At 35.6% G+C, this 13584-nt stretch overlaps 1 pseudogene; it reads left to right on the top strand.

The window, feature by feature from the left end:
• LOC102838347 overlaps positions 1 to 12295 on the top strand; it is a 74292-nt pseudogene extending 61997 nt beyond the window's left edge.
• The last annotated feature ends 1289 nt before the right edge of the window (positions 12296 to 13584 follow it).

Genomic DNA, 13584 nt, shown 5'->3' with positions numbered 1-13584 from the left:
TAACCATGGCAATGAAACAATATATGATAGGATGAATGTAAAACTAATGTTCTCCCATGTAAACTATCACATAATTCACAATAAAACATTTAAAAATATATATTAAGAGCTTCCTGTGAGTATATAGGAATATTTATGTATATTCATAAAGGAAATTAATAGCACCTTTGAATAGCAAAAATATATATATAGCTATGAGCAAATGATAGTTTTCAGTTTTATTTATAAATCATGAACTAGAAAACAGGTGTCCTCATGTCAACCTAATTGGTTTCCAATACAATGTCACATCTTGTGCTTTCAGTGGCATGAGCAAAGCATTTGTTTGTAAAATAGGAAAAATCTAGGATGAGTTACACTGTAGTCACCATTCTAGCGGTACTGGTGTAGTAGGTTACACATTGGGCTGTTAATCACAAGGTCAGCAGTTCAAATCTACTAGCTGTTCCCTAGAAGAAAGATGAGGTTTCCTGCTCTGGTAATATTTATACCCTCAGAAACCCTATGCAGAGTCAGTATGATTCACAATTGATTCCACAACACACAAACGGGACCTATGGAGCAAAAGGGAGTCCTGGTGTGGTACCGTAGGATAAGCACTGGACTCCTAAGCAGATGTTCAATGGTTAACACCCACCAGCTGATCTTTGGAAACCTTATACAGAGTCTCTATGAGTCAGAACTTACTTCACAGCACTTAACAACAACAAATGTAGTATAGCTGTCCTGGTGTAGTTTACATAAGATAAGGCCTGCCAATCACAAGATCCGTGGTTCAAACCTACTAACTGCTCCTCAGAAACCCTATATGGGGTTGCTACGAGTCAGACCAACTTGATGGCACTTAACAGTCAGACAAACTCAATAGCACATAACAGTATACATATACACATACGGTCATTGGTGATATTGACCAAATGTATATATGTATACTGTATAACATTGTTTTAAATCTTAAAATATATGTGTGGGAAAGTATTACAACAGAGTAACTTGTACTAAATTAAACCACTAAATCCATACTCATAGCAACCTCACAGGACAGATTAGAGAACTACTCCATAGAGTTTCCAAGGCTGTTTATCTTTACTGAAGTAGATTGCTGGTGGGTTCACACTGTTGACCTTCCAGTTAGCAGTCCAACACTTAACCCACTGCATCTCCAGGGCTACTTTACTTCTCATATCATTAGTTTCAAAAATATCAAAATTATTTCCATTTTATATGACATAAGCACCATTTTCTTCATTTCAAATAAAATTTAGAGCAACATTCTTCTTCAAGTATTCTCAGTCTTCCTAGAAATCATGAACCTGACACTGAGCAGGCAATTAAACTGACCCTAAATAGTTTAGAGACTTACATACATGAGAAAATCTAAATCTTAATTATGTGACTTTTTCTGCTATAATAATTAAAATTACCATGGGACAGATTCAGTTATTCAGTGAATGTACATATGACAAGGAAAAATAAGCTTATTCCAGGTTTTACAAATAGAAGTAGTATCCAGCACTTGCTATCTAAATTTCTTTTTTTTTCCCCAAAATAGTTCTGAGTAGCTGTCATGAGCCAATTATGAGTAACACTGTGAAACACAGAATTCCAGAACACCTAATTATGCTCAAGTGGATTCTACTCATAAATCAACACCTAGTTGTTCAAATAGAACTAGGGGATAAATCGTGGTTTTAAATCAGGAAAAGTTGTTTCCTTTCATCATATTAATTCAATCTATATGCTGAATATATAATCTGAGATTATGAAGAACATGGCATCAGGATTGGAGAAAGACTCATTAGTAGCCTGTGTTTATGCAGATAACACAACCTTGCTTGCTGAAAGAGAAGATTTGAAGAAGTTACTAATGAAGATCTAAATTATAGCCTTCAGTTTGGATAATACCATAACATAATAAAACAAAAGTTCTCACAATGGGATCAATAAATACTATCATAATAACTAGAGGAAACACTGAAGTTGTCAAGAATTTCATTTAATGAATCCAAAATCAATATACATGGACACAGCAGTGGAAAAAAACAGCATACTGTATTGGGCAAATCTATTGTGAAAGTCCTCTTTAAAATGTTAAAAAGCAAAAGTGCCATCTTGAGACGAAGTTGGGCTTAATCCAAGCTATAGTATTTCCTGTCATCTCATATGAATGTGAAAGCTGGGCAACAGATAAGGAAGATCTAAGAAGAATCGATGTCTTTGACTTACGTTGTTTCAAAAATCTTTAATATACCATGGGCTCACAGAAGAAGGAACAAATCAGTAATTTAAAAATAACATCCAGAAATCTCCTTAAAAGTAAAGATGGTGAGACTTCATCTCATATGCTTTGGACATGTCATCAGGAGGGACTAGCTCTTAGACAAAGTGTGATAAAGTACTTGTTAAGTGCCATTGAGTCAGTTCCAACCCATAGCGACCCTGAACAGGGTTTCTGAGGCTGTAAATCTTGACAGGAGCAGAAAGCCTCATTTTTCTCCCGCGGAACCGCTGGTAATTTCGAACTGCTGACCTTAAGGTTTGCAGCCTGATTCGTAACCACTATGCTACCAGAGCTCCTTAAGTGCCATCAATTCAGTTCCTACTCATATTAATCATGTATAGGATTTAGTTTAAATCTTCACAGATTAGAAAACCTTGTCTTAATCCCGTGGAGTGGCTGGTGGGCTCTAATCACAGACCTTGTGGCTTGCAGTCAGGGTCAAAAAAAATTAGGAAAACCCTCAAAGAGAAGGCTTGCACAGTAGCTTCAACAACAATGTTCAAACATTGGAAAGATTATGAGGATGCTGCAGGATGGGACAGCATTTTATTCTGTTGTATGTACACAGGGTCATTATGAATAGTAGGAACTGACAAACGGCACATAACAACAAGGAGTTGTGTAAAAATAAATGTATCACATCCATCCAGACTAATCTTATGGGTGTGTTTATATGAGGGCAACTGCTTTAACATAACTGGCACTCTGAATTGAGAGTTACAGCACTAAATAATAGTGTCCGATGAACAAACTGCTTCAGTGATAGCTTCTTGATACTTTCCTGTCTTCCAGATTATGGTAGAGAAAGCAGCTACCTTGACAGGAGAAGTCTTTGGTGTTTATTCAAATACTTATACCTTGAAAACCAGCCTCCAACAGCCTACAGCCTGCGTCTCCAATCTTTCCAATAATTTTGAAAAGATTTCAATTTCTGACTTAAAAATCTATGCTAGTTGCTTTTATCTGCTAGTGAAAAAAAAGTTTGTTGTTAGGTGCCATTGAGTCAAGACCAACTCATAGTTATCCTATGCACAACAGAACGAAACACTGCCCATCCTGGGCCAACCTCAAAATTATTGCTATGCCTGAACCCATTGCTGCTGCCACTTTGCCAATCCATCTTGATGGGGTCTTCCTCTTTGCCTTTTACCCTCCATTTTACCAAACATGATAGCCTTCTCTAGGGACTGGTCCCTCTTGCCAATATCTCCGAAGTATGAGGGACAAAATCTGGCCATCCTCATTTCCAAGGAACATTCTGGCTGTACTTCTTCCAGCACAGATCTCTTTGTTCTTTTGGTAGTCCATGGTACTTTTAATATGCTCCTCCAACACCTTAACTCAAATGCATAAAAATAAAAAGTTAAAGGCAGAAAAAGAGCTGCTTCATGGGTTAGTCTGATTGAATCGCTATGTATCTCTCAAGAGATACATTCATTACAGATATATCAAAGAAATTGTAATGGAACATATGTAAGATCAGTCCATATTAAATGGGGAAAAAAAGTGTATAAAGGGCAGGGACACAGCTCTAACATAGGTAAGAGTTGGAAGAGAATAGTTTGATAATGGTGGATACATTTTCCAATCAATGGCAGTCCTTTCTATGCCAGAAACATTTTTCATGAAAAGACAGACAAAAATTTGCAAGTAAGAGAAACATTTTTTCCACAAATTACTAATACCATTCCATCACAATTGAACTTAGAAATTAGAGATAACGTAGTAAAATTTCAATATTTTGTTAACAAAAAATGAACTCAATAAAAATTAAGTGATGTACTCAAGATTATGACAGTCAAAAAAAGAAAATAGACTTCTAGAATCTAAACCAGTGTCTTTCTTTTAGGTCATGTCACAGTACCCGACCTCCATGATCTGAAACTTATTTTGTGTTGAAAGATAAGAACATTTTGAATTTGTTTATGGTATAGCATAACTTTACAGTAATATTCAAATGATTTTAATTGCTAAGCGAGATTATCCTGTTAAATAATGAATTTGCATGTTTATTTGCAATAAATGAAAAATGGTAATTATGTCAATCAATATTTAGTGGCATAGATAAATAAAGGTTGGTATACATTTCTGTTTAATTGAGACCTTATCTTATATTTGCACAAAGACTTGCTCAAGGCTAATAGGAGGATTTAAAATAAGACACCAAAAGACATTCAGACCCTGGAAAAATCCCTACTCTCCCATCACTGAAACAGCTGTGTAGCTAGGATTTCATATAATTTGCATGAGAAAATAACTTCAGATAGCTTTCTCATTTTAATTGGATCATTTATAAACAAACAGTCATGACCCTTTCTTTGAAACCATAAACTAGTGAATTTTTCATTATTGCCTTTACAACCTTTAGCAATTATTTGGACACATTTCTGTGAACAATTCGATGCATTCACATCACTAGTTTTTGCTTTTGTTAAAAAATAACTCATTCATTAAAAAGTTATGATCAAAGGACTCTTTTCCCATAAAGTTAAAAACTGACAACATTCCCTTTAAATAGTAAAGAAAATGTATGAAGCCATTTGAAAGAAAATTGTGATTTTCCAATTCTCTATCTGTCCCCGAATGGACATATCTTTATGAACACCTGGTAAATACTCTATAATGAGGTGTGATGTTTGCCAAAACAGCTATTACCATTCTTATTATCCAGGGATTTACTCTCTTGTACAATAAATGTTGGGTTTATTAATGCCAAACCAGATTCAAGAGCAAGAGTACACAATTGAGACCAAAAAAAGGAAGCTCATTTATTAAGCAGTAACATGCAAATATATTTACATCACCAGATATATGATGATCTGATAAACTTAATGTGGTATTCCATTAAGTTTAGAGGTCTATATCTAGGTTCATAGATATGTTATTAATAACTTTTTATCAATTGTCACTAATTGCTAAAATTCCTTTTAAAGTTAATTTTATGAGGAAATTTCAACAGACCAGAGCTAAATAAATAATTCAAATAACCTAATAACTGGGATCACTACTATACAGACTTGTTAAGTGCTGTCAAGTCGGTTCCAACCCATAGCGACCTTGTACAGGGTTTCCAAGGCTGTAAATCTTTACGGGAGCAGAAAGTCTCATCTTTCTCCCGTGGAGCCACTGGTAGTTTCGAACTGCTGACCTTGCGGTTCGCAGCCTAATTCATAACCACTACGCTACCATAGCTCCTTACTATACAGACTTAGAAAATAATAAATTTTAAAACACATTAACTATAAATAACTCATAAATTATCTATGAAAGTATTAATTAATAAATAAGACCTATCAAACATGCCAAGTACATTTATCTCAATTTCAAACATCTACAAATGTATATAATTAAAATAAATCATTAGTGTAAAATTTCCAGGTAGTTCATTAAGTTTCTGTTTGATTAAACATGCTAGGATTTGTAATCTATTGCAACTATTAGGCGAGAAAATGGGATTGAAACTTTTGGATTAATGGGTATAGAGCATTTGATGTTTTTGTCAAAGAAGTAAGTAGTTGAATGAAGAAAGAAAGTGAGGAAGAGGGCACATCAAAATAAATTTAAAAACCTCACAAAACCAAAATATTTGTTTTTAGAGACGCAGTCTTAAAAACTGAAGATATTAAAGAAACCTTTTATAATTGAAACAAAAATATTTGCACTGTAAATTTTAGAGCAGTAATTCTCACCATGTGGGCCCAGAATCAGCAGAATCAGAGTTATAGTAACTTTAGATAATTATATAATCCACAGTTAAAATATAATTCTCTAGCATTGAACTAGAATTTCAAATGTGAGGCCCTGGAATGTACATTTTATAAGTTCCTTGGTTATTTACTAGACTCATAAAAATGTTATGAGAGCCCTCTTTAAGTTGAGGTTTGAAGATCTATACAAACATCTTTCATTTTATGATTATATTTTCTTTAGGTGAAACTAACTATTTTAGATAGCAGAACTGTTGAAAAGAAAATATACTGAATCTGCTAAAGGGTTCAGAGATTGAAGAATATAAAAGAGAGTTAAAGGAAGTGCCATAGGAAGAAGAGTAAGAGTTTAGTGAATACAAAGGGGGCTTCCAAAAGTTCATGGAAAAATTCCATTATCTTTTCTCTCCATTTTCCATGACATATTTGAAGTTTCCTCATAGCTAGAAAAAATAGTATCAGCAAGAATAGACAATAAGAATATGCAAGTGCACTAAGAAGAAAAAGGGCAGAGTTTGTGTAGGGTATTTAACATCATTTCCAATGGCTAAGGAAAATATCAGGGAAGAAGTAGGGTAGATAGGTAGGAGGCATGATAGATTGTAATAAGAAGATAATCATATTAATTCCTTGATTTTTCTTCCAACCAAATAGATTTGTGACTTTTCTTGTCAACTTGAATGCTAATAAATGACAATTTTTCTTCAGTTTGATATGTCCTTGAATAAAGTTAATAAATCACAAGTTTCAATATATAAAAAATGAACAATTATTTCATTAGTAAGTTTTCATTTCTTTGTGTCAAAGTACAAGAAAGAAAAAAAAGAAAAAAAAGAAAAAGAAAAACCTTGCTAGACCTTGTCTAAAGATCTTTTATTAACTCATGCACAATGCCTGCAAAATAAGTCTACAACATCTTGTGTAGATTCCAACTCACAGTGATCTTAAATATGACTGAGTAGAACTACCCATGTAGGGTTTCCTAAGCTTCAGGCGTTTCAAAAAGTTTTGGGGGAAATGCAATTAAAAGACAATGGAAGCTCCTTTGTATAATCTTTATGAGATCAAACGGTCAGATCTTTATTTTCCCATGGAGTCACACGCAGTGTGTTAAATCTCTAAGCCTTCTGCCAACAGCCTAGTACTTAACCATTGCACCACCGAGGGATCTTCTCTATACCATCATTCCATCTCCATAGTTTGGATATACTCCTTCCTGCAAAACACCTATTCAGTTCTTCCTGAACTCTGACTGTAGTGCTTCTTCTTCAGTTACTGCTCTACTAAAATCCAAGTAGTACAATTATGATTGTTGTTTTATTGTTAATTGCTATCAAGTTGTCTCTGACTCATGGAAATTTTATAATTGAGTACATTGTTGTGTTTATTGTGTGGTGTCTTCAAATGTAGGGGGCTAATCCAGTATTATATTGGGCAGTATCATGTTGTGATTCATAGGTTACCTTTCATTGAGTAATTTTTGGAAGTTGACCACTAGATCTTTCTGTCTAGTCTGGAAGCTTTGTTGGAACCTGGCCACAATGAATGACCCTGGTGGTATTTGAAATACCAGTGGCATGACTTCCAGCATCACAGTGACATAAAAGTCACCACAGAATAGAAACTAACAGAGGGCCATAGTTAGGGGCACTTTGATGGCCACAACAAAACTCTTGATTCTGACAGCAACATCATCAGTTGACTCCTCTCCACCCTGTGCAAAAAATTAAATGTTTATTTCAACTTTTTAAATCCTTCTTATAAAATGAATTTTCAGACAACCTTCTACAAATTCCACTGTAGTATGTAGTAGTTATCCTTTCAATAAGAACACAAATGTTTGGATCAGTGGATGTCTCATAATGTCATTCGATTATACTTGCTACTATATTCATTCCTGTAATTTTAGTGAGAATAAAGAAGTATAGTAGAAAAGCCTTTCCTCTATCATTTGTCTCAATGGCATCCCTTATCACAGCTCCCAATCAGGTTATATGACATTTGGAGAAGGTACATAATTTATGTCCTCTGGTATGACTCTGTGAGTTAATGTGCTGGTCAGTGGTTCAAGCTTCCCAGCTGCTCCTCAGAAACCCTATACAGGGTCACTATGGATCAGAACCAACTTGGAGGCAATTAACAACAATAAGAAGAAGCATTTTAAACATATATGTATAAAGGATATAAAATGTTTATACAAATTGTTCTTTTTTTGAATCACCATTTAGTTTTATTATTCATGAACTCCAGGTTTGGGACACTGAATATTTGGCAATTATACAAAGAGACTGCTTTCCCTAGGATGAGAAAGTAGCCTTTACATATATATGTATATATTGTATTTTATTACCTCTTATACACTCAACCATTCTTAATCTTACTCATTTCCTTAGTTACCCTACTCTCAGGAAATACATGTCTACAATGATGTTATGAAAGGATGGAAGAAGTCTTTCGTGACCGATGTAATATTACATAATAATGAGTTCAAGATTTTTATGATTACTGAGCTTAATTTACACACATGCTCCTTTTATAGGGTATAGTTACATAGCAAAGTTAACATTCTGTAAAGAACAGTTATTATAATTAAAATAAATCTGTACAAATAAAAATGAATTGTTCTATGTTACTATGTATGGTATTTTCTAATTCATCACTTGACATTCTCTAAAGGATGAATCATGCAATACCTAGAATATTAACAATGATATATTTTGCTTAATTCCAATGGTAATTTTAAATTAATATTTGCACTACAAATTATAAAGAGATTGGGATTTTAATAATTCTTTGCTTTCCAAATAAAAAAAAATCTAATCAAATTAATGTTTTTATAATGATGTGCTGATAAAAGGTACATATTAAAAGTAATGATATTAAAACATATAACAAAAGATCGCTATTAAAGGAAATAATCCATTCTTTTGATAACAATTTCCAAATTTAATGCCTTTAAACACAATATTCAAAGATATTAATGTAAAACCCAATACTTTTCTAACATACATTTTGCTTCTCTCTTTTTTCTCCTAACTCCTGATATATGTAACAGCAATGAATACTTCAATATCTAAAAATGTAGTAGCTACCAAAAGTAAGTTCACAAACACCAGAATTTCAAATAAGTGGAATTCACAGTTGAAGCCTAGCACTCACTCTTTTAATGCATGCCATTTAACAACCACCACTTTACACAGGACACATTTGTTTTTTAGATATGAAAATGAATTTTCAGACAACCTTCTACAAATTGAAGTATTTGATAGTAAACTTCAACACATTATGTGCAGTGATGCCCTGACAATCTCTCCCTAACAACATAATAGTTACAATAAGTACTTGTGTTCCATGATAGAAAATATTTTTACATCAAATTGCTTTATAATTTTTTTTGTACCCATATTTCTTAACCAGAATATAACTGCACATATGAGAGAACTATGAAACAACAAAGTTATGAAGATTATATAGAACCAACACACTGCCAGTTACACATTCAAAAAGCCACATCAACTTAGACAAGAGGGTAAAGAAAAAATAAAAGCTATACTTATACTGAGGCATTTAATATCATATTACAATGACAATATTAAATAGATTGTACAACTTGGCTCTCTTCCATAACATCCCACAGTACATGACCTTGACTTAGCTTCTAATATAAGCTATAACTTGACCAAACTTATAAAAGTTGTATAGCATAGACAATCTTGTAAAAAATATTTTCCCGCAGTAATGCCTACTGATTGTATTGTATTTTTTGCAATACGGAGTTCAATATTTCTGGGAATCGTAATACTTTTCTTAGACTGGGTTCACTACAGAAACAGAACAATGAAATTTATATAAATAAAGAGAAGTTTGTATCAAGAAAATAGCTCACAATTGTAGGGTCCCAGACCCCCAGAGGAAAAGACGCTTTCCCTGCATATTCATTATATTGAGAGCAGGCCACAACCACAAGGAAACATCCTTTTCATTGAATGGCTGCTTATAGCCAATTATTATAGAGTTAATGATGCCTATCCATAACCTGGAGTTCTGGTGTGGCAATGTGGGTTAATGTGCTACACTGCAAGGTCGTTATGAACCACAAGGTCAGCAGTTCAAGCTCATCAGCCACTCCTAGGAAACCCTGTATAGGCTAACTATGAGTCAGAACCAACTGACTGCACTTAACAACAACAACAACCCATAACCTAAGGAGCTCTGGTAGCATAGTGGTTATTAGTCAGGCTAATAACATCAAGGTCAGCAGTTTGAAACTACCAGCCAATCTACAGAAGAAAGATGAGGCTTTCTGCTCCCATAAAGATTTATGGCTCCAAAGCATACAACCACCACCACCATAACCCATAGCCTAACATCATAGTGTTAACAATGCCTGTATAGTTTCACCATGGGGATAACCATAACACTCATTGGTCAGTTAGTCACACTGTGGTAGTTTGCATGTTGAACTAATTCTGGAAGCTATACTACCAGTATTTTGAATACTGGCAAGGTCATCCATGGTGGACAGGTTTCATCTGAATTTCCAGACAAATACAGACTAGGAAGAAGGAGAGACGGACAGCATCTAAGTGTTTAGCCACTGAAAACCTTATGAATAGTACTGAGATACTGTCAGCACCAGAATTTTGAATATTGAAACATGAAGAATACCACCAGAATATTGTCAGATATATTGCTGCAAGATTAGAAGGCACTCTAATTGTCAGGTTAGAAGGCACTCAAAATACCACTATGGAAGGACTGCCTTCTCAAAGTAGAGTTGACTAGAATGGAGAAAAGCATTTAGGACCTTCATTTGCTGATGAGGCACAATTCAAAATTAGTAGGAACAACTGAAAAATTTCATTAGTAATTGGAACACTGAATGTATGAATTATGAATCTTGGAAAATTGTAAGCTGTCAACAATGAAATGGATTGCATAACTATAGATATCCTAGGCCTTAGTGAGCTGAATTGAACTGGTATTGGCCATTGTGAATATGGCAATCATATGGTTTACTATGCCGTGAGTGATAAATTGAAGAGCAATTGCATCACATTCATCATTAATAAAAGCATTTCAAGATCTTGAATTATAATGCTGTCTGTGATAGGATAATATCCATATGTCTACAAGGAAGACCAGTTAATACCATCATTATTTGAATTTATGAACCAACCACTAAAGACAACTGCTGAATTACAGCAACTTCTTCAGTTTAAAATTGATCAAACAAGCACTAGAGATGTGTTGATAATTACTGGTTGTTGGAATGCAATTTTAAAGAAAGAGTAGGGATCATTATAAAACCTTGTTGATAGAAATGATGCTAGAAATCACATAATAGAATTTGGAAGACAGATAAATTCTTAATTGCAAATAACTTTTTTTATACAACATACAAGACGATTATACTCAACGACTTTACCAGGTAGAATATACAGAAATCCAATTGGCTGCATGTGGGGAAAGAGACTGTGGCAAAGTTCCCTATCATCAGCCAAAACAAGACCAAAGGCAGACTTTGGAACAAACAATCAATTGTTCATAAGCAAGTTCAGGATGAAGCTGAAGAAAATTAAAACAAGTCCAAGAGAGCCAAACTATGACCTTGTACACATCCCACCTGAATTTAGAGACCACCTCAAGAACATATTTGAGACATTAGACACTAATGACGGAAAAGCAAGGAGTTGTAAAATGACATCAAGAACATCATACAGTAAGAAAGCAAAAGATCAATAGGAAGGCAAGAAAGGGCGGGCGGAGGTGAATGTGGAGGGTGGGTGGGAAAGCAGCCCCTTCAGAGTGAACACTTGCCAGGCTTGGATGCCACAGGACTCCAGCCACCAGGCTCCATTGGACCAGGGGAATGCCAGCCTTCCTCAGTGCCAAGCACACCCCCATTCTATTATTGAGAGACCATCAATATTTACTACCCATCTCCTCAAGTGTCCACACCAGGGCCAGCCACAGGGCTCAAGACAGGCCCCAGTGGGAAGGGCATGAACCCTACCCCCTCGTACTATACACTGCAGGTACCCATCCCGAACACCAATGCCATCTGTGCAGACCATATATTTCGAATGCCCAGTCTAGATGTGCTGTCCCTCCTGCAACAAGATGACCATGACACGGCTGTTCCACAATGCTGGAGCCCTTACCTGGCTCTCATGTGGGAGTCTGTGCCTGCTGGTGTGTATAGCAGGCTGCTGCTTCATCCCTCTTCTGCAGGGATGACCTGCAGGATATGGACCATTAATATCCAAACTTCAAAGCTCTCCTAGGATCCTATAAACGTTTATAGGACTCAACCAGATGTGGAGGGAGACATATACTGCAAGATGTCCTTTCTGTTTCTTACCCAGTCCTACTCTGATAGAGATTCTGCCCAGGTAGGCTTGTCTCTCCTGGGGCCTGTCATCAAACGTCACAGCCTCTAAATCCAGAAACTGCTGCTTGCAGACACACAGGATATGCAAAGACATACCTCACAGGGGTGAATTCAGGGTCTCCTGCCCACACATGACCCCAGCTCATTCCATCTAACTGGGATAGTTGCCCTCTGAATATCTTCTAGTGATCTGCCCTGGGCTTGCTCCTTTCGCTGCTTCAGTGCACCCTTCTGGCAGTGGTCTCAAGAAGAGAAACAACAGGTTGCCTTATTCCTTGAGACTGTTTTGGCCCAAATAGGGTGGAACCTGCCTTGGGTGCTTACCTTCTTACCCATCCCACTTCACAAATCTTGCCTTATAGACTTTAAGGGCTTGTCTCTAATGATGTCATTTGTCGACTTTTCAGTAGCACAAAAATTCACTTTAATTGTTTAATTCTTTTTATAAGGACAAGGAGGGGCTATTACTACCCACCAAAAAGATAGCCATGAAGTCATGAACCCACATTTGGAAGACAGGGCTGGATCTTATCAAAGGTCTGCCTTTCCTTGTTGCCCAGGACCATATTCCACAAAGGACTGTTTTCTCAGACAGCTATTGTTGTATTAACAGTTTTCATGATCTCATTTTGGTCTTAAACACCTCTGAGCAGGATTTGAAAAAGGATTTTTAGAACCATTTTCCATAACCATATGGTTAGTATCATTTTTCCATTTATCAAGCCACTCTATATTAAGGCAGAAAAAGAATGAGTCATTTCATCCACTGCCTTAATTTGACTTTAGCACGCTTCTTAAAAGTCTCTAGAATGAACTTTCAAAATGGAGCCCTTTTAGGTTCCCTGGTAGTATTTTTAGAAAGGCCAGGGAAGTACCATTGAGCTTGATCCAGGTACTATGTGCATTTTGTGTAATGTTGTTAGAAGACAATACTGAAAGTACCATGGCCTGCCAGAAAAATAAAATAATAAAATCTTTTTTGGAAGAAATTCAACCAAAATGATCCATAGAAGCCAGGATGTCCACACTTTGTCTCTCATATTTCAGACATATTATCAGGAGAGACCACTCCCTGGAGAAAGACATCATGCTTGGTAAAGTGAAGAGTCAGCAAAAAGATGACAACATTCAGTGAGATGAATTGTCACCATCAGAGCAGCAATGGGATCAGGCATAGAAACAATTGTGAAGTAGGTACAGGA

This window comes from Chrysochloris asiatica, unplaced genomic scaffold (assembly GCF_000296735.1).
Source record: "Chrysochloris asiatica unplaced genomic scaffold, ChrAsi1.0 scaffold00058, whole genome shotgun sequence".
In the NCBI taxonomy this organism is placed as follows: Eukaryota; Metazoa; Chordata; class Mammalia; order Afrosoricida; family Chrysochloridae; genus Chrysochloris; species Chrysochloris asiatica.
Note: the sequence above shows the minus strand (reverse complement) of the source record. Positions and strands in the feature narration are given on the sequence as shown.